The sequence below is a fragment of the Arachis stenosperma genome, chromosome 7 (genome assembly GCF_014773155.1).
Source record: "Arachis stenosperma cultivar V10309 chromosome 7, arast.V10309.gnm1.PFL2, whole genome shotgun sequence".
NCBI lineage: Eukaryota > Viridiplantae > Streptophyta > Magnoliopsida > Fabales > Fabaceae > Arachis > Arachis stenosperma.
The window spans coordinates 80,438,101-80,465,342 of NC_080383.1; the positions used below are offsets into that span (position 1 = coordinate 80,438,101).

General features: G+C 33.5%; 2 non-coding genes across 2 annotated transcripts; both read left to right on the top strand.

Annotated features, from left to right (window-relative positions):
* Positions 1-12,029: 12,029 nt before the first annotated feature.
* On the top strand, positions 12,030-12,122 carry LOC130942736 (small nucleolar RNA Z223). The gene has a single exon (XR_009071295.1). It is a non-coding gene; the product is annotated as a small nucleolar RNA Z223 (small nucleolar RNA).
* Positions 12,123-12,175: 53 nt separating this feature from the next.
* Positions 12,176-12,286, top strand: LOC130942741 (small nucleolar RNA Z278). Its single transcript, XR_009071299.1, has one exon. It is a non-coding gene; the product is annotated as a small nucleolar RNA Z278 (small nucleolar RNA).
* Positions 12,287-27,242: the final 14,956 nt, after the last annotated feature.

Here is a 27,242-nt window from a genome sequence, read left to right on the forward strand (position 1 = left end):
CCCAAAATTTATTATCGACAAAAACAACACAACTTTTGTATTTGAACAACCGCTTATGCATTTGATCCAAAATTTTATAAAAATATTTAGATACTTGTTTAAAAAATATACAAAAAAGGAGATAAAAACTTGAACCTCTATATTTTTATTTTTATTTTAAAAGTATTATTGGTTGTTGGCAAAACAAATTACCAAAATTATATACTTTGCGAAAAATCACCAAATATTAAGGATAAAAATATCTCATTTTTCTAATCATGTTTGTAAAAAATCGTATCAAAATTTAATCTCTAAAGCATTTTTTGAGAATACGTATTTAATGTTGGGCATTGTTGTTGCGTTTTAAAATTATTTTAGGGCATTTTTGTCGATAACAAAATTTGAGTGCATTTTTGTTAGCGACAAAATTATTTAGGTCCATTTTTGGTGGTTTACCCTAAAACTAAAAAAAAGTTCCACTCTGGAAAACTGCTGCTGATTCACCCATTAACCACTGGTTTATCTATTTTTTTCAGTCGTTCACTACTAACAGCTTTTATTTAATCGATTGGAGGGATGGTTTTTTATTAACTCGGTCGAATTGGTCGATCCTATTCAATTTTTAGAACTATGATTATATTAGATACATACCTAAATCTAGAAATATTTACAGAACTCTTTCAATGGCGTCGACAATCACAATAACACCAACAACAACAGTCCCAACAACATTAACGCTTCCAAAAATCTACAGTCAAAGCGTTGTATTTTTATAACTAAACAAAAAGTGCACAAAGATAAGGATACTCAAAATGATAGGAAAAATTTCAATAAAAAAACTAAACCGATTTAATGGAAGATAAACTCACCTCGAGTAAAATGATAGTCTCTGAATGTTAAATGAAGATATAATAAAAGAGAATTTAGTGACAAAATTTTCAATTAAAGAGACTGAGTGTGGATTAAAGTGATAAAGAGAATTTTGAAAGTTGGAGGATGGGAGAAATACTACAAGGAATTTGGCTATTTGTGGCAGTTTTTATGCCAATCAGTGGCAGTTTATAACCCCTACCAAATGGTTTTTGGAAGTTTCTAAAACTCCCAAAATTTGAGGTGCCACGAGCTCTTTTGTGGAGGTTTTTAAAAACCCCCCACGATCTATTTAGTGGGGGGGGGGGGGTTTATGTGTGTTTAATGGAGGTTTTATATTGGACTTTTGTGGAGATTTCAAATACTTTTGTGGCAATTTAAAGCCCCATAAATTGATTTTCCATTTAAACAAAAATAATTTTTTTGTGGGATTTTCAAACCTCCACAAATCCTATCATTATTTATTTATTTTTAATTTCTAAACATTCATTAATCTTATCTCATTTACAAACTACTCAAATTAGAAATTTATTTTTTAATATGAAAATGTAAAACTAAATCTGTTATAATACAATTTCTCAATATAAGACATAACTCTCTATATATAAAAAATTCTCAATGTCAATAGTTCCAAACATAATTGTATATGGTATTGTTCTACATAACTATTACTATTTTTCTTTAAAAAGTAAAATAAAATAACTTCAATATTTCAATATCATCTAACTATATAAATGTCTCAAATATTTGTTTTTGAATGTCCGTTGCTATCACCAGATGATCTCCTAGCATCAAAGGGAGTAGTAGGCTCGCTTTCAGCATCATTAGCCTATATGTAAACATAAACATTATTAGTAATTTTAGTAAAACTAAGCATCAAGATGATTCACTGTAAGCCTAACAACTTAATTTTGAAGAGCATCTAAACCTATATTCGATATTGATGAGTATTACTCCCATCTAAACTTATATTCCTAACAGATGCATTTACTATGAAGTTATTTCTCGAGTAGAAGAAAAGCCAACAAGCGCTTTAAAAATTCCTCCTTCCTTTATCATCAGGTACTCTTTCATCATATAAAATGATTGTTACAACTTAGATTCTAAACTAGTGACTTTTTCCTATGAATTATGTAAGTCAGACTCCAAATTATTAATCTTTTCTTGTAAAATTGCAGTAGTAGTAGGCGAAGAAGATCTAGCTGAATTAGTGGAGATGGTCATCCCATTAAGCCAACTTCTAACATTCCTAAAGGTATTTGTAGGCGCCACTCCCATGCCCATGCAACAAACTCTCCCAGTAGAGCGTTCAGGCCCCAAAACTTTAACAACAACATCATTAGGGGACAAATCAAATTGTGCATTTGACGGTGTCATATTCAGCTCATTTTTTTCTTATTTAAAAGTAGTAGATATTTGATAAACTCCAATTTTGTGGTTTATCTTGTGCTTAATTTAAGAGATTTTATCAACTTATCTCACATTTATTCAATGAAATAGCATGGTTTGTGAATTTCTCCCAATTTGTGCTTAAGAGTGAAAACATGCTTTTTAGGCCTGTAAATTGCCAATTTTAATCCACTTCAATCCCATTTGATGCCTTGATATGTTTGATGAGTAATTTCAGGTTCATAAGGCAAGTATTGGATGGAAAAAGTGAAGAGAAAAGCATGTAAAGTGGAGAATTCATAAAGAAATGAGGATTTGCTGAATTGAAGGCCATGCGCACCCGTCACCCACCCGTACGCGTGAGGAAGAGATCTGCCAGCGACGCGCATGCGTCATCCACGCATACGCGTGAAAGAGAACTTTGCCAATCAACACACAAGCGTGATGCTGATCACGTAACCTCATTAAGGTGAAAATGCTGGAGGCAATTTTTGAGCTTTCCAGACCCAAATCCAACTCATTTTTTAGGCTAGTTGACACAGAATTCAAGATTGGACAAAGGAGGAAGCAATTAATTAGTGTAGGAAGCATGCCTTAGGTTAGTTCTAGAGAGAGAAGCTTCCTCTTCTCTTTAGAAATTAGGGTTTTTAGTTTATTTTCATCTTAGATTTAGGTTTAATTACTTGTTTTGATTTAGTTTCCTTTACTTTTCCTTGTTAATTTGCTTTAATTTCCTTAGTTCCTCTTGTTAATTTCTCTTTTGGGTCTCTTTTATGTTTATGAACTATTGTTGGATTTGGATTTTTTCTTTAATGCAATTTCATATTTTATGTTCTTTTGATGTTTAGTTGAGTTATTGTTGATTCCTTGCATTGAGTAGTGGTAGAATTTATTATTTCTTGCAATTTACCATGCATTTCTTTTATGCCTTCCAAGTGTTTGACAAAATGCTTGGTTGGATGTTAGAGCAGATTTTGTACATTCTTGGCTTGGAAAGAAAAATTGGGCAATCTTGAGTCATTAATACCCAATTTAGATTGGTGATCTAGAGTGATTAGTTAATATTATTTCTATTGACTCTAATCTCTTGCTAATTCAATTAGTAAGTTGATTAGGACTTATGGATTGAGATTAACTAGTCCTATTTGACTTTCTCTCAATATGAAGATAACATTATACCTTCTTCCTATGATGAAAATGAAAAAAATAGGATTAGCTCTTGTTAATTATTGAATGATGACTAATGAATATGATAGAAAGCCTTGATTCTCAATCCTTGCCATGAATGCCTCTTTTTAGAATTTGCTATCTTTAGTTGTTCTCTTTATTTTCTTGTCATTTAGATTATTGTCTCCTTATTTGCAAACCACCCTTGGACCTCATAACCAATAACACGCATACCTCACTGCAATTCTTTTGAGAGACTACCTAAGATCTAATACTCTCAGTTATTAATATTGGTTTGCACTTGTGACAAAAAAATTAAACTTTGATGGAGGATTGTTTGTTGGTTGGGAACTATACTTCAACGAGATTATTTTTTGAAATTCCTAATCGACGATAATCTCCTTTCAATATTAAAGATACTTATTGATAATTAGGACAATGTATGTGCTGAATAGAGAAATTAAAATTCATAAACAAAAACACGTTCCAATAAGGACAAAGACAAGGAAAAAAGTCCTAATAATAATCACATTCTACTCTAGCCATTTCCTTCAAACAAGCTATAGCTCTAGGATACAAAATATACATGCAACAGATGAAGAAAGATGCAACATTATTAACCTCTGCTTTGTCGAAAAGAAAATGAATACTTGTGACTGATGGGATTGGCAATCATCTTTTACTTTTGGATCTAGGAGCACTTGAATTATTTGGTATTGTCTCTTTCTACTTTTAACAATGTCATGAAAATTATTCATGCATTTATAATGACTATCAAGGTTTAATAATAATATTTGTTGTTTGATCAAGTGATGGTAATTGTCTGTTCATATAACACTGATCTGACTTATTTAAGCTTTATCATTTCTGGTTTCTAAATATTTTTGTGTTACTTGCAGGCTTTTCAAATACTGAACTCAAACCTTATTTTCATGGTAATTAATTAATCAAATCCCGTTTCAGATGATCACATACAAATAAAATAAGATAAGATAGCAAAGATGTTAGCTAACTAACAAATCTGCAATAGAAAGGTTTACAAAACACTGACCACTATAGTTAATGCCTCATTATTTACAAAAGACCTATCATTTCTCTTATATGTTTCAATATACATCATTTCTCTACTAGATTTCTTTCCTGTTACCAAATACTAAAAAAGAAGGAATAAAGGGGTAAACAATTAATTAACATATATAATGCAAGTAAAATTACACATGTACCAAGTTTGTGTGTGTGTGTATGTCTATATATATATATATATATATATATATATATATATATATATATATATATGATTTAGATTCAAAAGTGTAAGGAATTGTTTGCTTGCTTTGATTTTCCATATTTTTCATGGAAAGCTCCTAAAATAAATACAATAACTTCAATTAATAGTTTTTTGTTTTTTATTAAAGTACAACAATAATTGAAAGGATTATTTAGTGTCTTACAACTGTAGACGGTTTTAGTCGCTAATTACAAAGCGAGTCTACTGATCTCTTAGAACATTATCAGGTACGTTATTCACCAATACTTCTCTTCTCGTGGTTGAATCATAGAATTTATTTCATAATCTTTGTCTATATGTTTCCCATTTCTTTGCAATACTTTAAAGGCAATACCTACACGCAATATTTTCTATGCTTGTAAAATCGAAGTGGGGCTTCAAATAAAAGATAAATAAATAAATAAGTACTTGAACTAATAGAAGTTTTAAATAGAATGAATTTTACCTTTATCATTACATCAAAGCACTCATCCTTAAAAGACTTAGGCATGCCAGCATTTTCTTGTCCTGACCACTTTTCAAATCTAATTGAAAAGATACATGCATTAGTTGCTAATATACCATAATAGGAAGTAAATAAACCTTGTGCTTCACCATATGCCGTATCCTCTTCATCAACCTCTACAGTTACACGGTCTCTCTTAAGTATGTTGCAAACATCTTTGACATTGATCTTAGCCTTCTTTTATGTATTTGTAGAGTCTTAAAGAAAATAAAATACACTGCATTATTAAAAACATTCATAAATAATGTATGTCTATCCAATTTTTTAAACTTCATTGTTACAATTATCCTCAAAAGTCAAATATAAAATATTAAGAGTTACAAATTTTTTAAGCTAGCGACACGCTTTGATTATAGATCAGGACATGTTCAACTTAATAGCATAAATGATTTAAACTACCCTTCAATCACATTAATTAATTATGTAATATAAATTTATACCAATTATCTCCACATTCCAAACAGATGAAGACTTTGAGTTAGATCAACGTGTGACTTCATGAAATGCTACTGGTGCTTGAGATTAAAGTGAACGAGAAGCATTGTTGTTATTCCTCTCATCTACAAACTTCAATGGATTTTTTATGTATTTGCTCCTTGGAATGACTGCATATCAACAAACACAAAATTGTTAAGTACACAAAAAATAATTAGACATTATACTAATAATTAAACATAATACTGTCAAGCACATAATAAATTAAAAAACTTAAAATATTACCTTTGGTAAAATTTTGTACAAATTTTCATGCAAACATATCTCTTGCCAAGATTAATCCTTTATTTGGAAATACAAAGGTCCTTTAGAAACACAGCTCTTCATTTGGATTGAGAAATTCAATGAAATTATCACTATAAGAACTAAGAGTTGTACTAGTTGTCTAATGGTAAAACTTTTGCCCCAGATTTTTTAGACATTTTCAATTGTATTTTAGATTGAGTTTTTAATCAAATAATGAAACTATCAAAAGAAATTGATTCAGTAAATAGGGATTCATATGAATTCTTGAAGGTAATCAAATAATTAAACTTACTTCTCTGAAAGTGGTAATGTTGGATACAAATATGGTATATTAGACTCTTAAAGAGTTGATAATAGAATATTAATGCACAAAAAGACTATACCAATTAGAATGAACCAAAGGAACCACCTTAGAATTCCTTAAGAAGTCTAAAAAGTAATCATATTTCTCATCAAAATTCTTATTATAAATTCAGTCGATCCAAAAGTTAAACCATAAATTAAAAAACAAATCACATATCAGAACTTCATAACTAAAATCAGTCTAACTTTGAAACATACCACATATGATTCCAACCTTCAGGATGAATTACAATGATAGCAAGACACAAAAATATTAAATCAAAACCAGAATCTCATAATGTAAATTGACTTGTGCTATATCAGATAAAAGAACTTATAATCACTCATAGATAAACAAATATTTTTCTGCATCAAGAACTGTCCATTAGGTTGTAGTCATGCTACGATATAGAAACCACACAATGACTCAATAACATAAGAATTGACAAGCATACAGTAGAAAGAAGGATCACCTGATTCCAGGATGCTTATATGGGTATTCCGGAGGAGACTTTATTTTTCCGTAGTAATATCTGCCTAACAAGAGAAAAACATAACTAAGAATTGAAACCAATACATAAGCTTGGACTTTTTGAGATAACAAATCTCAATAGAACTAAAAAAGTGAAGTGATGAAATGCAATAATCACAACTTATTAAATTTTTTCATCAAAACCTACAACATACAGAGCATTTAGCATTTAACATCATCATTCTTAATTAGCATACCAGAGCTTGCAAATTGTACTTTGTACTAAGTGCTCAAAACAACAAAATAAAAGGAACAAATTAATAAACTACCATCACTCTAGCATGTGTACTGTAATGACCCAATTTTCAGTACATCATGATCATACTGAAAATCAAGCATCACTAATTTACTTTCCTAAAAATTAACTAAGTATTTATTATTAAGCCTGTAATCGTACTAGCGCACATTCGAATTTTTGGAAAAAAACTAAAATAATTAAATAAGTACGATGAAATAACACAAACATCAAAAATAGAGATAATATACATCATGTATACTATTTACACACACACACACACACACACACACACACACACACACACACACACACACACACACACACACACACACACACACACACACACACACACACACACACACACACACACACACACATATATATATATATATATATATATATATATATATATATATACTGTCACACGGGTCATAAGTTAGAATACAATAATTCACATCTCATTACTATATACATAATCAACACTCCGAGCCCTGGTCTATATAGGATGCTCCCAAGCTGGCACCTGAAAACTAGCCTAGTCAACTATGAACATCCTACTCTCTCAGTGAGTCTAATCAAAAGTGGGAGACTAAACACGAAAGTCGGGCGAACACAAAAAACTCCTAAAAGCCTCATTCTCAGCTCCCAAGCATCAAATGTCATCGTCAGAGAAAATCTTAGTCACATCTGATAGGGAAGGAAGGAAGGGGTAAGAACAGGAGGTTCTTAATAAGGTCGGGTGTTATCAGTTAAGTCAAGATTGTCTCAGTTCAATTAATTCATAGTCAAATATACAATAATTACAGAGAAATAACCAGTCACAACATTTCAGAATAGCATTAAAGAATACACAAACAGAAGAAGGCAAACACAAACAATTTCACATTATCAAGTAAAATGTAAATGCACAAACAAGGATTATGCATGCCTAGTCCTATCGCAGGTAATGAGCTCATTTGTCGGTTTTGACCCGCACCCGACGCAATCTAACTCGCAAGTTGGATAAGCATTCCAATGACATAACCTCTGCAAGTTTCTACTTCTTGCAGGCGCTGATTCTCCATGTAACACCCTACCACACAGAGTTTTATGCTTAAGTCATAAAACAGAGGTGGCGAGGTATTATGACCTCTAAAAATAAAATTTAGTACTTGTAGTATTGCAAAATTGGTTATAACGAGGAGCCTTTGAAGAAAAAGGGATAAATCAAAACCGTTAAATCAAAAAGTGCAACACTCCGCTCGATAACGTAAACGAAACAGATATAGGATAATCTAACATGAAAAGATATACAGAAGGGTGCCAATAATACATATATCAAGGCTCCGGACTCGATTTGCGAAGTTAACCGGTCAGAGCATAACAGTATATATATATATATATATATATATATATATATATATATATATATATATATATATATATATATATAAGAACTATCCAGAAATAAAACCCCAAAAGACAAAATACAGGACCTAATTTTCCAAAATAACCTCTAAGAGGAGTCAATACAAAATACATATGAATAGTGGAGAATATAAGTATCTAAACAAGTATACAAGATCAAAATAAAATCCAAAGATACTAAGGATCTCTACCAAAAGGAAGTCTCCAGCATGCCTCAGCGAGGAACCTCACGTCCTTTATCTGAAAATCACAAAATCCGCATGGGTGAGAACCAGAGGTTCTCAACATGGTAACAATGTCCAAATATCTAACATGTAATGTCCTGGGAAAGCCGAAGGCAATCCTAAAACTTCCATTTATAATTAAAGCGTCTAAATACAACTAAACCATAAAAAAAGTGAAAACAGGCGACTGACTTAAGGATCTTCAGGCTAACTAAATATTCCCTTTCTAAATCCTGCAAATCTCCCAACCACCAACAGTAATTGAGATGCAAACACAAGTACATCAAACAAAGAAATGCACAAGTAGGAAGCAGATAAGACAATTAGGCAATTAGTAGGTAATAATGCAATCAATTAGGCAATCCAGACAAATCACATATAATGCATGTGATGCATGCTTGTCCTAGTGGCTGATGAATCTCATTTGTCGGTTATAAAGCCAACTTGACAAGTCCTGGTAGCTAACCATTGGACTGTCCCTCTGTCATGCATCCCCAACTCGAGTTATCCACAACATAAACATCATATATACATATATATCCAACACCCTCACTGGCGTATATTTATGGGGGCGAGCTCATCCGAAACTTTCACAGTGTCCGACCACACCTACGACATAGGGTCAGCAGAGTATCAAGTCTTCACTTGGAGCACGTGGTGGCTAGCCACTGCTTTCACCCAGGAAAACTCGTATCTCAGATAGGTGGAGTGCAACAATCACAATAATCAACAATTCAGCATATATGCATTTAAATCATAACCATATATTAACATTCATCTCAACCATTCAGCTCACAATTCACAATTCATAATCAGCCATAATCATTATCACACAGAGCCATTTGGCTCATCTCATAGTCAGCCATTTAGCTCATGACATATACATCACTCCACCATCCTCCTTAACAACTCATATCATCATCATTCATTATACTCATCCTAACATCCCCTTTCTTCATCCACAAGTTACCCTCTCCCATAGCTTACTCTCATTTGCAAGGTGTTCTATATCAATTTAACATTTAAGGGATGAAATTGGGGGTTTATAAGTGTGAAATAGCATCTCGAAAGGTTACGAGCTTGTTGGGAATGTGAAAGACTTGAAAACAAAAGCTTTAGAAAAGAACAAGGTTGCGTGCATTGATGAGCGGATAATTTATGCGCTTTTTGGCATTATTTTTAGGTAATTTTTAGTAGGATCTAGCTACTTTTAGGGATGTTTTCATTAATTTTTATGCTAAATTCATATTTCTGGACTTTACTATGAGTCTGTGTGTTTTTCTGTAATTTCAGGTATTTTCTGGCTGAAATTAAGGGACCTGAGCAAAACTCTGATAAGAAGGCTAACAAAGGACTGTTGATGCTGTTGGATTCTGACCTCCCTTCACTCGAAATGGATTTTCTGGAGCTGCAGAACTCCAAATAGCACGCTCTCAATGGCGTTGGAAAGTAGACATCCAGAGCTTTCCAGAAATATGTAATAGTCCATACTTTATTTGAGATTAGATGACGTAAACTGGCGCTCAACGCCAGTTTCATGCTGCATTCTAGAGTCAAACGCCAGAAACACGTCACAAATCAGAGTTGAACGCCAAAAACACGTTACAACTTGGCGTTCAACTCCAAAAGAAGCCTCTGCACGTGTAAAGCTCAAGCTTAGCCCAAGCACACACCAAGTGAGCCCCGGAAGTGGATTTCTGAATCAATTACTTACTTCTGTAAATCCTAGTAGCTAGTATAGTATAAATAGGATATTTTATTATTGTATTAGACATCTTGGATTGTATTTTTGATCCTGTGATCATGTTTTGGGGGCTGGCCATTCGGCCATGCCTGGACCACCATCACTTATGTATTTTCAACGGTGGAGTTTCTACACACCATAGATTAAGGGTGTGGAGCTCTGCTGTACCTCGAGTTTTAATGCAATTATTACTATTTTCTATTCAATTCAGTTTATTTCTGTTCTAAGATATTCGTTGCACTTCACCATGACGAATGTGATGATCCGTGACACTCATAATCATTCTCACCTATGAACGCGTGACTGACAACCACTTTCGTTCTACCTCAGACCGAACACATATCTCTTAGATTCCTTAATCAGAATCTTCGTGGTATAAGTAGAATTGATGGCGGCATTCATGAGAGTCCGGAAAGTCTAAACCTTGTCTGTGGTATTCCGAGTAGGATTCAGGGATTGAATGATTGTGACGAGCTTCAAACTCGCGATTGTTGGGCATGATGACAAACACAAAAGAATCAATGGATTCTATTTCGGCATGATCGAGAACTGACAGATGATTAGCCGTGCTGTGACAGAGCATTTGGACCATTTTCACTGAGAGGATGGGATGTAGCCATTGACAATGGTGATGCCCTACATACAGCTTGCCATGGAAAGGAATAAGAAGGATTGGATGATGATAGTAGGAAAGCAAAGATTCAGAAGGAGCACAGCATCTTCGTACGCCTATCTGAAATTCTCATCAATGATTTGCATAAGTATTTCTATCTTTATTTTCTGTTTATTTATTATTATTATTTGAAAACTCCATAACCATATATTATTGTGAATGCAGTAGCTCAACCAAGTTGCTTTCTAACTATTGGCAGCTTCTGCTGAGTTGTTTTGCTGGTTTTGGCACTTATTTTTCCTTGAGATAATTGGAGATACTTGCCTTTCTTGTTAAGTTTCTGCATTCTGTCAATTATGAAAGCAAATGATAATCTTAGCTTTCCATTTGGATTTTTATTTTTGTTCATAATAGACCAATTTTGTTTATTTTTCTCTTCCGTGCATATTTGGAGGATTTGGGTTTGACATGCTTATTCATCAGGATAGTGCTTTTGGCATCCAAGAAGCAGAATACCTCTAGTGAAAAGTCAGATACTAAGTGAAAGGTTGCAAGCAAAAAACAAATAGAGAATCTGTTAAAATCTTCAGTGAAGGATCAAGGTTAATTGATTGTATTTTTCCCAATTTACATATGATGTTATCTGTAGTGCTTGATCTATTTCTGTTAGCATTATATTGTTTGCGCGAAATAGTTTTAGAACTTATTAACTTTGATTAAGTAGTCTTGTCAAACTGTTTCTGGAAACTTCCCTTCTCAGGTGTTTGGTTGGGGGAAAAAATGGGACATAAGTTAGGAAAAGGAAAAAGTAGTAAGAAATCCAAGAAGGAACCTAGTAGGGAGGACATGCATGCAGTTGTAGTCGATATTCTGAAGGATGTTGATAAAATACTTTAAGTAATGACTTCTATGGAAATAAATCTTTTATCCAAACGTTGAGTTCTGATTTAATAAACATTTGATTTTGGGTTTTTTGCTTGATGTATTTCTGGTTAGCTATGAGGATAATAATTCAGCTTCAAATGCCAATTCTGCTTCTAAAAATATTGTGATTGATGAAGCTGTTATATTTCTGAGCCTTTCTGCATTTATTATTTTTTAAGTTGTTAATGCATGTTAATTGAGTGCCAACCATAACCTGTGATGATTCAACCTAACTATTTGAGGTGTTGTGGAGCCAAGACCCTGTTTACAGGGAGAACTTACTTGGTGAAGCTGCATTCATTTGAATTATGATTTAATGAATTGACAATTGATAGTGATTGTTTACAATTGATACTTATGTAAATTCAATGAATTGAAGTATGATTAATTAGCCTGAGTTTATATATTGAATTGTTAATTCTTGATAATTTACATTTTTAATTGGCTATTTTTAAACTTTAAGAATAGATTTTTAAAGAATTAGTTAATTTTAACTTGTAAGTTCTAACTTAATTTTTACTTTGATGAAGATAGTGTTATGTGTTATTTTTTAATTTTGGTTTTCATTGTTCATATTTTCAGGGGTACAAAATTGATGCCAACTTGACTGAAATATGCTAGAAGAGTCAAGAATTATAAATTTGATATGATACAATTTTATGTTAGGAAAAGTTGTGTTTAGTTGAATTTCTAGAACTTATTTTATTGTAAAAGAATCTTAATGACATGTAAGATATTCTAATTATCTATATGATTATATATTATATAAATGTTAAGTTAGCATGTTTAAAAAATTAATTGATATATCAATTATTTACTTAAATGTTTTAAAATGAACTTTTTATTTTTGTAACTAAGAATAAAAAATGTTACAAAAGTAAGTAGTATTTTGTAACAAAATATTATGACACAAAAATTTAAATTGTTACGAAAAATATTTTAAAGGTCAAATATTGTTATCACTTTTGTAATGACTTTTGGTATTTTGTATTAGAAAAATTTGTTACAAAATATTATTTTGAATTGTAACGGTTCCTTTTTTTGTTACAAAAACTTTTTATAACAGGACATATTGCAACGGCCCATTTTTTTGTTACAAAATCCTTTTATTTTAAAATTCTGATTTTTTGCAACAATTTTTTTTGTTACAAATATTGCTTTTTCTTGTAGTGATAATATAGTGGCTAAGTGTTAAGTTCTGGAACTGTTGAATAAGGGGTTTAAGTTATAAATATCTTAAACGAATAATTATGAAAATCGAATATATTAGAACACAAGTAATAATATATATAGGGTTAAATATATATGAGTTACTAATATAAATACTATTAGTAACTTAAGAATAAAAAATATTTGATAAAGTATTAGCAACTCTAAACTCATCAAAAAATATTAATAATTATTTATATCGACAAAAATCGGACTTGATAATAATAATAATATTATTATTATCTTGGCTCGATTATAATTATAGCATGTAAAATAAATTAATAACATAATAATAAATTTATATTATCATTTATTTACTTCAAAATTTGAAATTGTCTCATTAAAATAAAGTTAATTATTAAAAATAACATTTTTTAAAAAATATCGTGTCAGCATAAAAATTCAGATTGTTACATGTACATGAATTCACTTAGAAAACATATAGCAAGTAGATACCAAAGTCTAGAATTAAAGCATAATAATCGCTAATAATATATAACTCTAAAATTGAAGCACAATGGCCATTAATTTGCAATACAACAGTACTACTAGGCGATCAAGAATAATAAAGAATAAAATTGGTAATCAAAACAACAATAAAATACAATCAAACCAAAAGATAAACTACATAAACAGTTAAACATGACTGATCACTAGTAGATAGTAAGCAGTATAAATTCTTTGAACACAATAATTAATGAAGCATAATAAATCAATAAGAGAGAAACAAATATTTCTTAGAAAATATCTTTCCCAGCATATATTACTTATATAATCAACCATTAAAATATTTTAAGAGATTATAACAATTTTCACAATTATTTCAATATTTTTTTCAATTAAAATCAAACAGAATTGAGGAGGCGAGATAGAAAAGAAATTTATTGTTAATAGAAAAAAAATATCAGTAAATTAATAGGGAAGAAGAAGAAAAAAAAAGTACTAGCGACAGTTCGAAAGAAAAATTAAAGTAAGAGAAGGTGGCATTGAAGCGAAAATTTGGAAGTGAATAGATATAAAAACACGTTCATAGAGGAGGTGGCTTGATCCAAAAGTTTTCTACTGCGGCAATTACGGTGCCAACGATGGCAAAAACTATAGTGGCAACATCAGTAAAAACTGCGATGACAACAACAACAGCAATGACAGTATAGAGCAAACAGATATGAAAGCGTGTTGATAGAAGAAGTGGCTCGTTCTAAAAGCTTTTTACTGTGATGAAAATAGCAGTGGTAACAGTGGCAAAAATGACAGCAACAACGGCGACAAAAATAATGGTAGAAAACTTAGGATTTTTATCACTATTCTCTTCTCAACTGACTTAATCTCTCATTTTTACAAAAAAAGAAAAGTAGATATTAAGAGAGAATTTTAAATTTTAATCATAAATTAATTATCAGTAAAAGTTTCATAAATTACCGTAAATAAAATATACTGTGAAGATTTTTAAAACCTTTCACCCAAAAATTCCTTCAACTAAACATAAATCAACCCAAAATACAATATTTTTATCATTAATCAGATTTTAGTGATAGGGTAAGGTGTAATGATTTAGACGTATTGATAGTCGAACGTAAAATACAATATTTTCATTAATCAGATTTTAGTGATAGTTTGCTTGTTGATAAATTAATTACGTGTGAAATTTAGAATTTTAATTTAAAATTCTTAATTACAATTTTGCTATTTTGTGTCTTAAGTGCATAAGTTAAGTATACTATAAAAAAATATTTTAATATTATTTATTATTTTTATCAATTAAAAATATAAAAAAATTATTTTTATAATAAATAATATTAAAATATTTTTTTATAATATACTTAACCTATATTTTTAAGGCACACGATACCAAAATCTAATTAGTTATTCCCAAACACGGTAGTTGTTGTTAAATTTATTTTAAATTAAAGAAATAAAAATAAATTAAATATTTTTCCGACGGTCATGACGTTGGAAAACTTATTTATAAAATTTAACTTTAATTAATCAATTAACATCGATGACCTAGTTCTCGTTAAGTTTATTTTAAAATAAAAAAATAAGGTAAAAACTAGCATCAATAACTTATTTACGAAATTTAAAATTTAATTGGTTAATTATTATCGATGACCCATCAATGGATAAAGCGATCGGTAAAGGAGCAATGAAGAATTAGATCTTGTAGGTTCGGGCAGAGGTCGATCTCGTCAGGAACTGGGAGCTGGGAGGCAATGAAGTTCTCATGATTTTGGTCGTTGTTGTCATTTTCATGCACGTTCTGACGCTCAATGTGAGTTTTGATTGACGCTACGAGAAAACCATGCAAACCACGGCGGAAGGAAGAAGGGAACAAACCCTTCGCCTTCACGTGGCGACTATGTACGTTTTTGCAATTATGAGTTTTATTTATTGTATTCTTCTTCTTTCATGACTCCTCATACAGTTTGGTATGCTATAGTATAGTACTAATCTTGTTTACACTATTTTTAATGTCTTTAATTGTATTTTTCTTCCCTGTAGACAATCATCGATCTGTTTCCTATCATCATTAATGAAATCAGCCTTATCTTTAATATGTGGGGGGAAAACTTGACGATTTATTTTATAGTTCCTCAGATAAGCTAATATATTTTTAGGCAATAAATCTTTCATGAGAAAAAATCTTCTATGAGTAAGTGGACAGCTATATTTTCATGTTTTTCTTTTATACTTTGATAGTAAGGATGTGTTTCGTTTGTATCTCATTAATTTTACAGAAAAAAAATTTCTATTTTCATCTCTTAATTTTTTACAAAATTTCTAAAATAAAAATAATATTAAAAATAAAAATACAAACTAAACGCATTCTAAATTTTTTACCTGTAAGTTTTATTTTTAGTGACTTATAACTTTTTTATTATTTTTCTTTTGTCTAACTCTAATTTTTAGTGTTACTTATAAATTTTATGTGACCCTTACGTACTTGAGTCATATACCATTTTCTTTTGTTTTAATAATAATTACCTCCTTATTTTTTTAAAAATTTATAAGAAAATCAACACATGATCACATCATAATAAATATTTTACATAAGATGAATTTTACTTAATTAAATTGCTAACGATAGGTTTTAAATTCTTGAAAAAAAACCGTCTCGTTAGCAAAGAGATAAATAATTTTTTAATTTGTAATTAAAAGATATATTCTGAGAAATCAAATAATTTAAATGTATGTCATGTAATCAATCCAAAAAATATCTTGATTTAAATTTATATAGATGCATTATGAGAAGTAATTTAACTTTTTTCATCATATGGAATCAATTCATAGAGTAACTTGTTTGGAAGTACGTTTCTAATAAAATACAATTCCTTTCTAAAATATCCGAACTATATTGATACTCAAATTTTTATCTAATTTTTCGATGTATGAGTGTATAAAAAAGTAAAATTATTTAATAATACGGAATGACTATTGACTACTATTAAATAGCTCCTAGAAGAATGGTCTTGCTCTTTATTAAAAAAGATAAAATGACTCTATGGTAGCACAGGCTGCACAGCTACATACAGAGAAATCAAAGGTATACAATTAATAGAATTAATATCTTTGAAACTAAGAATTTACTCTTGAACCGTATATATTAATTAATAAAAAATAAAAAATTTTTATTAACGAGTATTCTATGTGAACTTATTAGAAATGTAAGGAAAATTCTTTTAATAAGAATTTGTATTTTATATGTTTTATAGTATATTATATAGATAATTTTCTTAAAAAAATATTTTATTAGTACTTTCTTTGAAACTTCTCCTAGGACAATATTTGTTAGATAGATAAACACAATATATATATATATAAAATACTGTTTTCATGCATCTGATGCCTTCATGGTTCATGCCCAGGAAGGTGCAAGTATTTAAGATGAGCCATCAAGTTTTAAATGCAACATTTAATATCACGAAAAATAAAAATTGCAGTTGGGATAGAGGAAATGAGGAGAACAAAGATAGGAAGAAAAAATTTAAAGGGTCTTAATGTGGTTGGGTAACATTTATGTTACAAACTTAATGCTTTCCTTCTTTCTTTGGTAAACATTAAATCATCAAATTTAATGCATTTTATTGATTTTATGTGTACGTTAAAATAAAAAAGAAAAAAAAAATTAAATTAAAAGCAATGGATAGGCCTTTTTCTGGGTGTACCTTGCCTTTCATATATAGGAGTGTGGTGAGGTATTTAAGATGAACCATAGAATTCAGAACTTCACATTTAATAGCATAATAAAATGCTCCCATTCATCCCTTGTCAGTCTTTCAAATGTACTTATCTAATTTCATGATTAATTTTGTGTAAAATAATACTATTCATTGTCTTTTATCAAAACGTACATACCAAACCATCTATCTATCTATCTATATTGGCTTATCCAACCACTATAAAAAAATTCTTTAAAATAATATTTATATTATGGCAATTTTGAACAATCGTCATAATATTTAAATATTAGAACGTGTTTGGTCATTGTCGTAATATTTGGTGACGGTTTTAGTTATGATGACGGTTTTGAACCGTCGTTATCACTTATATATAAAAACTCCAAATTAACAAACCCTAATCTTAGAAATACTCTGGTTAAAAGTTGAAACACGTGTATAACGATTTTCGATCTTCAATTTTTAATCTTTGACGATCTTCGATCCTCTTGCGTTCTACAACGATTTCCTCCAACTGACGTTCTTCTCTAGTGACATCATCTCCAGCAGCGATCTCCTCCAGTAACGTCTCCTCCGACTACCTCTCCTTTCCATCTTCTGTGTCTTCTCCGCCAAAATCTCAGTGCCTCCCTTTCGTTCTGGATCATGTAGGTCGAATTGCTCATTTTAGATCGTTTGCGAGGAGTCATTGCGAGTGGTTCCACTGTTTTAGTAAGATCAACAACACCAAGAATAAGAAGAGGTGTGGTTGAATCTAATTTATGTCCTATTGTAAACTTGTAATTGCAATTTTAGATTACAATTGATGTGATTATAATTACGATTGAGTCACTGTTATTGCACTTGAAATAAGAACACAAGGTTGTAGGCAAGCATTTGCACCTAATTTTGATTAGACAATACGTGATTGAATGAGAATGCATTTGAATGTTAGGAGTTCTGATTTCTAGGAATTTATGTGCTGTATTTATGCATTTCATTTACATTTGATTGAAGAACAAGGATTTTTGTAAGGATGTTAAAACTTGAAACATGAAAATGGACCCCTAACTCATTAAGATTTTGAAGAACAAGGATTCTGGTAAACATGCTTTCAATTGATATTTATTGTGATTCTTACTGCTTGAAACATTGACACTACCACTCATCTCCTAGCATGACTAAGGAGACCTAACCTGTGATGTTGCATTTGAGATTTTTGAAATAGGTGCAATTGCAACAGGTGCAGGAGTAATGACTTCTATTAAAACACTAGTAATTAGTTGATTTATCTTATTAAATTTTAGATAATTAGTTTGTTAATTAGCTGATTTAGTAGTTGGTTTTAAATTTGAGTTTTTAATTGACTGCTTTTGAAACACTAATAATTGACTGATTGTTGGTTACGTTTCTAATATCTATGGTGCAAACCTCTAAAATAAGTAAATAACACAAACCTGATTGAAATAACCGGTTTGGTTTTGTCTTGTTTTTAAACTGATTCCATAATTGGCTTGCTCTTCCTCTCACGGTTTGCTACTTTTAAACTCTGTCTCTTTCTCTCAATGAGTTCTAATGCTCAATCTTTGATCAGAATTGAAATGATTTCTCTAGTGATTTTTCTCATTAGTTGTGAGTTTGAAAATGTTTCTTGCAATTTCTTGTCCATAAAGTGTTTGTGTTATTATCTCTGAGTCTAATATTTTTTTCGAGGAGCTTATACTTTATGTATTTCTTATGATTAGGTCGTCATTCATTCACTTTAGTCTAATATATATTGCTGTCAATTAAACATTGTCTAGATGTATCAATTCTATTTTCATAAAGAATAGGAGAAAGCTTGTGGATGGTCAGTGCAAGAATGTAGATAAATGTGGCATTGACCAGGGAGATTGTTTTCATTCTATACTTTTTTGATTATAGGTTATTAAAACCAAGTGATTTTGAAAATGCAGGTCCAAAATTGTGACAATATAAGATACAATGGAACAATTCAAGGCTTAAAATATATATGGAGAACAGAGGGTTTTAAAGGGATGTTTAAAGGAAATGGAACTAATTGTGTCCGTATTGTCCTAAATTTGCCAGTGAAGTGTTGGGTGTTTTGGACTCCTTTCCTATGTGGAGAAAAAGCCCAAATGTTAGTATCCAAACCCATGAATAGTTGAAGTGTCTGAGGTGAATTAGGGTTGAGTGAGAGAGGTCTCATTTACAAGGAAAACACCAAACACTAAAGAGAAGAGAAGAGAGAAAGTCATTTTCGCACATATACAAAACTGTCTCCGTAAATTGGTCGTTGTAGATTCGTTAATCGTTGGATTGAGCTCAAATTTGGACAGTGTGTTCCACAGGATTGAGTGAGAGAGGTCTCATTTGCAAGGAAAATACCAAACACTAAAGAGAAGAGAAGAGATAAAGTCATTTTCGCACATATACAAAACCGTCTTCGTAAATTGGTCGTTGTAGATTCGTTAATCATTGGATTGAGCTCAAATTTGGACAGTGTATTCCACAGATCTGGTTCTTTGTTTTTATTGTTTGGATCTTTGATTCGATATCTGTAGCTAGAGATATTGGCCACGCACAGCAGCTCTATTTTTGTGGTATTTTCATCTTCTTGTTCTTGTTTTGAAAGTTTTGAAGCTTGGGTTATTTGGCTTGTTCTATGCACATTTTGTGCAGTAATTTGTGACTCTCTTGTACCCTATTTTTCATCATAGTGAAGCTATTTCTTGGTCTTGGTGACTCGCGGTTTTTACTTCTCTCATTGAAGAGGTTTTTCATGCTAAAAATCTTGGTGTGTTAGCTTGTCTCTTATTTCTCGTTTATGTGATTTTTCCACTGCTATTGGGTATTATTATGCTGGTGTTAATACTTGTTGTGAGTGAATATTGTTGCTCCTCTAATTCTTGCAAGTAGGGAACTGTGTTTTATTCCTATCAATTGGCATCAGAGCTCAGTTTTGGGTATTTGGTTATAACTTGCTTGAAAGATGGAGGCAAATAATTCTACTAGGATGATAAGTTTGAATGGCACTAATTACCATCTATGGAAGGGTGGTGCACGAAATTGTGATCATCAATGGCGCCATCAACATGGTACGCTCAATTGAAATCTCAACTCTTTATCACAACTTCGCACAACTAACTAGCAAGTGCACTGGGTCGTCCAAGTAATAAACCTTACACGAGTAAGGGTCGATCCCACGGAGATTGTTGGTATGAAGCAAGCTATGGTCATCTTGTAAATCTCAGTCAGGCAGATTCAAATGGTTATGGATGATTTATGAATAAAGCATAAAATAAAGATAGAGATACTTATGTAATTCATTGGTGAGAATTTCAGATAAGCGTATGGAGATCCTTCGTCCCTTCCGTCTCTCTGCTTTCCTACTGTCTTCATCCAATCCTTCTTACTACTTTCCATGGCAAGCTGTATGTTGGGCATCACCGTTGTCAATGACTACAGTCCCGTCCTCTCAGTGAAAATGTTCAACGCGCTCTGTCATAGCACGGCTAATCATCTGTCGGTTCTCAATCAGGTTGGAATAGAATCCAGTGATTCTTTTGCGTCTGTCACTAACGCCCAGCCTTCAGGAGTTTGAAGCTCGTCACAGTCATTCAATCCTTGAATCCTACTCAGAATACCACAGACAAGGTTTAGACCTTCCGGATTCTCTTGAATGCCGCCATCAATTCTAGCTTATACCACGAAGATTCCGATTAAGGAATCCAAGAGATAAACATTCAAGCCTTGTTTGCTTGTAGAACGAAAGTGGTTGTCAGGCACGCGTTCATAAGTGAGAATGATGATGAGCGTCACATAATCATCACATTCATCATGTTCTTGGGTGCGAATGAATATCTTAGAACAAGAATAAGCTGAATTGAATAGAAGAACAATAGTAATTGCATTAATACTCGAGGTACAGCAGAGCTTCACACCTTAATCTATGGTGTGTAGAAACTCCACCATTGAAAATTGGTGGACGAAATTGTGATCACATCAATGTAGTAATCTTTGTTATTGTATGGAATCATTATTATGGCTCTTGGCTATGTGTGGACACAACTCCGTTCAACTTAACCAGCAAGTGTACTGGGTCATCCAAGTAATACCTTACGTGAGTAAGGGTCGATCCCACAGAGATTGTTGGTATGAAGCAAGCTATGGTCACCTTGTAAATCTCAGTTAGGTAGATTAAATTGGTTATAGGTTCGAAAATTAATAATAAATGGAAAATAGAAAGGGATAGGAATACTTATGTAAATCAATAGTGGGAATTTCAGATAGGCGTATGAAGATGTTGTGCTCCTCTCGTATCTCTACTTTTTTTATTTCATTCATCCAATCCTTCTTACTCCTTTCCATGGCAAGCTGTATGTAGGGCATCACCATCATCAATGGCTACTTTTAATCCTCTCGGAAAAATGGTCCTATGCGCTGTCACTGCACGGCTAATCGTCTGGAGGCATCACCCTTGTTGATAGCTACATCCCATCCTCTCAGTGAAAATGGTCCAAATGCTCTGTCACAGCACGGCTAATCATCTGTCGGTTCTCAATCAGGTTGGAGTAGAATCCATTGATTCTTTTGCGTTTGTCATCACGCCCAGCCTTCAGGAGTTTGAAGCTCGTCACAGTCATTCAATACAGGAATCCTACTCGGAATACCACAGACAAGGTTAGACTTTCCGGATTCCCAGGATCCTACTCGGAATACCACAGACAATGTTAGACTTTCTGGATCCCCATGAATGCCGCCATCCATCTAGCTTATACCACGAAGATTCTGTTGGGGAATCTAAGAGATATGCGCCCGGCCTAAGGTAGAACGGAAGTGGTTGTCAGTCACGTGCGTTCATAGGTGAGAATGATGATGAGTGTCACGGATCATCACATTCATCAAAGTGTTGTGCAACGTATATCTTGGAATAAGAATAAAAGATAATTGAATAAAAAGTAATAGTAATTGTATTGAAACTTGAGGTACAGCAGAGCTCCACACCCTTAATCTATGGTGTGCAGAAACTCCACCGTTGAAAATACATAAGTGAAAGGTTCAGGCATGGCCGAATGGCCAGCCCCCTAAAACGTGCTCAATGGCCTCCTAAGATGAAGAATAAAACAAAACTGAGACCAAAGATGAAACGTGGTCAAAGACGACTAATACATTAGTAAAAAGTCTTATTTATACTAAACTAGCTACTAGGGTTTACATGAGTAAGTAATTGATGCATAAATCCACTTCCGGGGCCCACTTGGTGTATGCTTGGGCCGAGCTTGATCTATCCACGAGCTGAGGCTTTTCTTGGAGTTGAACTCCAAGTTATAACGTGTTTTGGGCGTTCAACTCCGAATCATGACGTGTTTCTGGCGTTTAACTCCAGACAGCAGCATGTACTTGGCGTTCAACGCCAAGTTACGTCGTCAATTTCCGAATAAAGTATAGACTATTATATATTGCTGGAAAGCTCTGGATGTCTACTTTCCAACACCGTTGAGAGCGCCATTTGGAGTTCTGTAGCTCTAGAAAATCCATTTTGAGTGCAGGGAGGTCAGATTCCAACAGCATCAGCAGTCCTTTTGTCAGCCTTTTTCAGAGTTTTGCTCAAGTCCCTCAATTTCAGCCAGAAATTACCTGAAATTACAGAAAAACACACAAACTCATAGTAAAGTCCAGAAATGTGAATTTAACATAAAAAATAATGAAAACATCCCTAAAAGTAGCTTGAACTTACTAAAAACTACCTAAAAACAATGCCAAAAAGCGTATAAATTATCCGCTCATCACAACACCAAACTTAAATTGTTGCTTGTCCCCAAGTAACTGAAAATCAATTAGGATAAAAAGAAGAGAATATACTATAAATTCCAGAATATCAATGAATATTAATTATAATTAGATGAGCGGGACTTATAGCTTTTTGCTTCTGAACAGTTTTGGCATCTCACTTTTTCCTTTGAAGTTCAGAATGATTGGCTTCTCTTAGGAACTTAGAATTTTGGATAGTGTTATTGACTTTCCTAGTTAAGCATGTTGATTCTTGAACACAGCTACTTATGAGTCTTGGCCGTGGCCCTAAGCACTTTGTTTTCCAATATTACCACCGGATACATAAATGCCACAGACACATAACTGGGTGAACCTTTTCAGATTGTGACTCAGCTTTGCTAGAGTCCCCAGTTAGAGGTGTCCAGAGCTCTTAAGCACACTCTTTTTGCTTTGGATCATGACTTTAACCACTCAGTCTCAAGCTTTTCACTTGGACCTTCATGACACAAGCACATGGTTAGGGACAGCTTGATTTAGCCGCTTAGGCCTGGATTTTATTTCCTTGGGCCCTCCTATCCATTGATGCTCAAAGCCTTGGATCCTTTTTACCCTTGCCTTTTGGTTTTAAGGGCTATTGGCTTTTTCTGCTTGCTTTTTCTTTTTTTTCTATTTTTTTTCGCCATTTTTTTCGCAAGCTTTTTACTTTTCACTGCTTTTTCTTGCTTCAAGAATCGATTTCATGATTTTTCAGATCATCAATAACATTTTTTCTTGTTCATCATTCTTTCAAGAGCCAACAGTTTTAACATTCATAAACAACAAAATCAAAAATATGCACTGTTCAAGCATTCATTCAGAAAACAAAAAGTATTGTCACCACATCAATATAATTAAATTAAATTCAAGGATAAATTCGAAATTCATGTACTTGTTGTTCTTTTGAATTAAAACATTTTTCATTTAAGAGAGGTGAAGGATTAATGGAATTTATTCATAACTTTAAGACATAGTTACTACATACTAATGATCATGAAGTAGAGACACAAAACATAGATAAACTCAACATAAAAAAAACGAAAAGCAGAAAGAAATAAGAACAAGGAATGAATCCACCTTTAGTGGCGTCTTCTTCTAGAAGGACCAACAATGTTCTTTAGCTCTTCTATGTCCCTTCCTTGCCTTTGTTGCTCCTCCCTCATTGCTCTTTGATCTTCTCTTATTTCATAGAGAATGATGGAGTGCTCATGATGTTCCACCCTTAATTGTTCAACATTGTGGTTCAAATCTTCTAAGGAGGTGTTGAGTTGTTTCCAATAGTTGTTGGGAGGAAAGTGCATCCCTTGAGGCATCTCAGGGATTTCTTGATGATGAACTTCCTCATGCATCTCTTGAGAACCGTGAAGGGTCTCTCTTGCTTGCTCCATCCTCTTATTGGTGATGGGCTTATCCTCTTCAATGAGGATGTCTCCTTCTATGATAACTCCAGCTGAGTAACATAGATGGCAAATAAGGTGAGGAAAAGCTAGCCTTGCCATGGTGGAGGGCTTGTCGGCTATTTTGTAGATTTCATTGGAGATGACCTCATGAACTTCTACTTCCTCTCCAATCATGATGCTATGAATCATGATGGCCCGATCCACAGTAACTTCAGATCGGTTGCTAGTGGGAATGATAGAGCGTTGAATGAACTCCAACCATTCTCTAGCCACAAGCTTGAGGTCCAGTCTTCTTAGTTGGACTGGCTTGCCTTTGGAGTCTCTCTTCCATTGAGCTCCTTCCATACATATGTCCATAAGGACTTGGTCCAACCTTTGATTAAAGTTGACCCTTCTAGTGTAGGGGCGTTCATCTCCTTGCATCATGGGCAAGTGGAATGCCAACCTCACATTTTCCGGACTAAAATCTAAGTATTTCCCCCGAACCATTGTGAGATAATTCTTTGGACTCGGGTTCATACTTTGATCATGGTTCCTAGTGATCCATGAATTGGCATAGAACTCTTGAACCATTAAGATTCCGACTTGTTGCATGGGGTTCGTTAGGACTTTCCAACCTCTTCTTCGAATTTCATGTCGGATCTCCGGATACTCATTTTTCTTGAGCTTGAAAGGGACCTCAGGGATCACCTTCTTCTTTGCCACAACATCATAGAAGTGGTCTTGATGGCTCTTGGAGATGAATCTTTCCATCTCCCATGACTCGGAGGTGGAAGCTTTTGTCTTCCCTTTTCCTTTTCTAGAGGATTCTCCGGCCTTAGGTGCCATTGATGGTAATGGAAAAACAAAAAAAAAGCTTATGCTTTTACCACACCAAACTTAAAATATTGCTCGCCCTCGAGCAAGAGAAGAAAGAAGAGAAGAAGAAGAAGAAGAAGAAAATAGAGGAGAGTGAGGGGAGATGGTTTCGGCCAAGGTATAGTAGAGGGGGTAGTGTTGCGTGAAAATGAAGTGGAATGGAATGGTATATATAGGGAGAGGGGAGAGGGTAGGTTCGGCTATTTAGGGTGGGATTGGGTGGGAAAAAGTTTTTGAATTTTGAAGGTAGGTAGGGTTTATGGGGAAGAGTAAACTAGGATTAGGAGGTAAGGTGGGAATATGTTAGGTGGGGATTCTGTGGGGTCCACAAATCCTGAGGTGATCCTGTGGGGTCCACAGATCCTGAGGTGTCAACGAATTCCATCCCTGCACCAAATAGGCATGTAAAATGCCTTTGCACACCATTCTGGCGTTTAAACGCCGAGTGGTGCACGTTCTGGGTGTTCAACGCCCATGTAAAGCATGTTTCTGGCGTTGAACGCCAGTTTCATGCTTGTTACTGGCGTTCAGCGCCAGCTTTTCTCCTAGGCACATTCCTGGCGTTCAGCGCCAGAATGTTGCTTGTTTCTGGCATTCAGCGCCAGTTTCATGCTCTGTTCTGGCATTGAACGCCAGACAGATGCTCCTTACTGGCGTTGAACGCTAGCCTATACTTCCTCCAGGGTGTGATTTTTCTTCTGCTGTTTTTGATTCTGTTTTTAATTTTTATATTTTTTTCGTGACTCCACATGATCATGTACCTAATAAAACACAAAATAACAATAAAATAAAATAAAATAAAAATTAGATAAATAAAATTGGGTTGCCTCCCAACAAGCGCTTCTTTAATGTCAATAGCTTGACAGTGGCTCTCATGGAGCCACAAAGGTGATCAGGTCAATGTTGTATAGTCCCAACACCAAACTTAGAGTTTGGATATGGGGCCTTAACGCCAAACTTAGAGTTTGGTTGTGGCCTCCCAACACCAAACTTAGAGTTTGACTGTGGGGGCTCTTCTTGACTCTGAACTGAGAGAAGCTCTTCATGCCTACTCTCTTTTGTCACAGAGGGATGGCCCTGTGCTTTAAACACAAGGTAGTCCCCATTCAATTGAAGGACTAATTCTCCTCTGTTGACATCTATCACAGCTCCTGCTGTGGCTAGGAAAGGTCTTCCAAGGATGATGCATTCATCCTCTTCCTTCCTAGTGTCTAAGATTATGAAATCAGCAGGGATGTAAAGGCCTTCAACCTTTACTAACACGTCCTCTACTATTCCATAAGCTTGTCTCAATGACTTGTCTACCAATTGTAATGAGAACAAGGCAGGTTGTACCTCAATGATCCCCAGCTTCTCCATTACAGAGAGTGGCATAAGATTTATCCCTGACCCCAGATCACATAGAGCTTTTTCAAAGGTCATGGTGCCTATGGTACAAGGTATTAAGAACTTACCAGGATCTTGTCTCTTTTGAGGTAAAATTTTCTAAATCCAGGTGTCTAGTTCACCAATGAGCAAGGGAGGTTCACTTTCCCAAGTCTCATTGCCAAACAACTTGGCATTCAGCTTCATGATAGCTCCTAAATATTGAGTAAATTACTCTCCAGTCACATCTTCATCCTCTTCACAGGAAGAATAGTCTTCAGAGCTCATGAATGGCAGAAGGAGATTTAATGGAATCTCTATGGTCTCTATATGAGCCTCAGATTCCCTTGGATCCTTAATAGGAAACTCCTTCTTACTTGAGGGACGTCCCAGGAGGTCTTCCTCACTAGGATTTTCGTCCTCCTCCTCCCTTGTGCATTCGGCCATATTGATTATATCAATGGCCTTGCACTCTCCTTTTG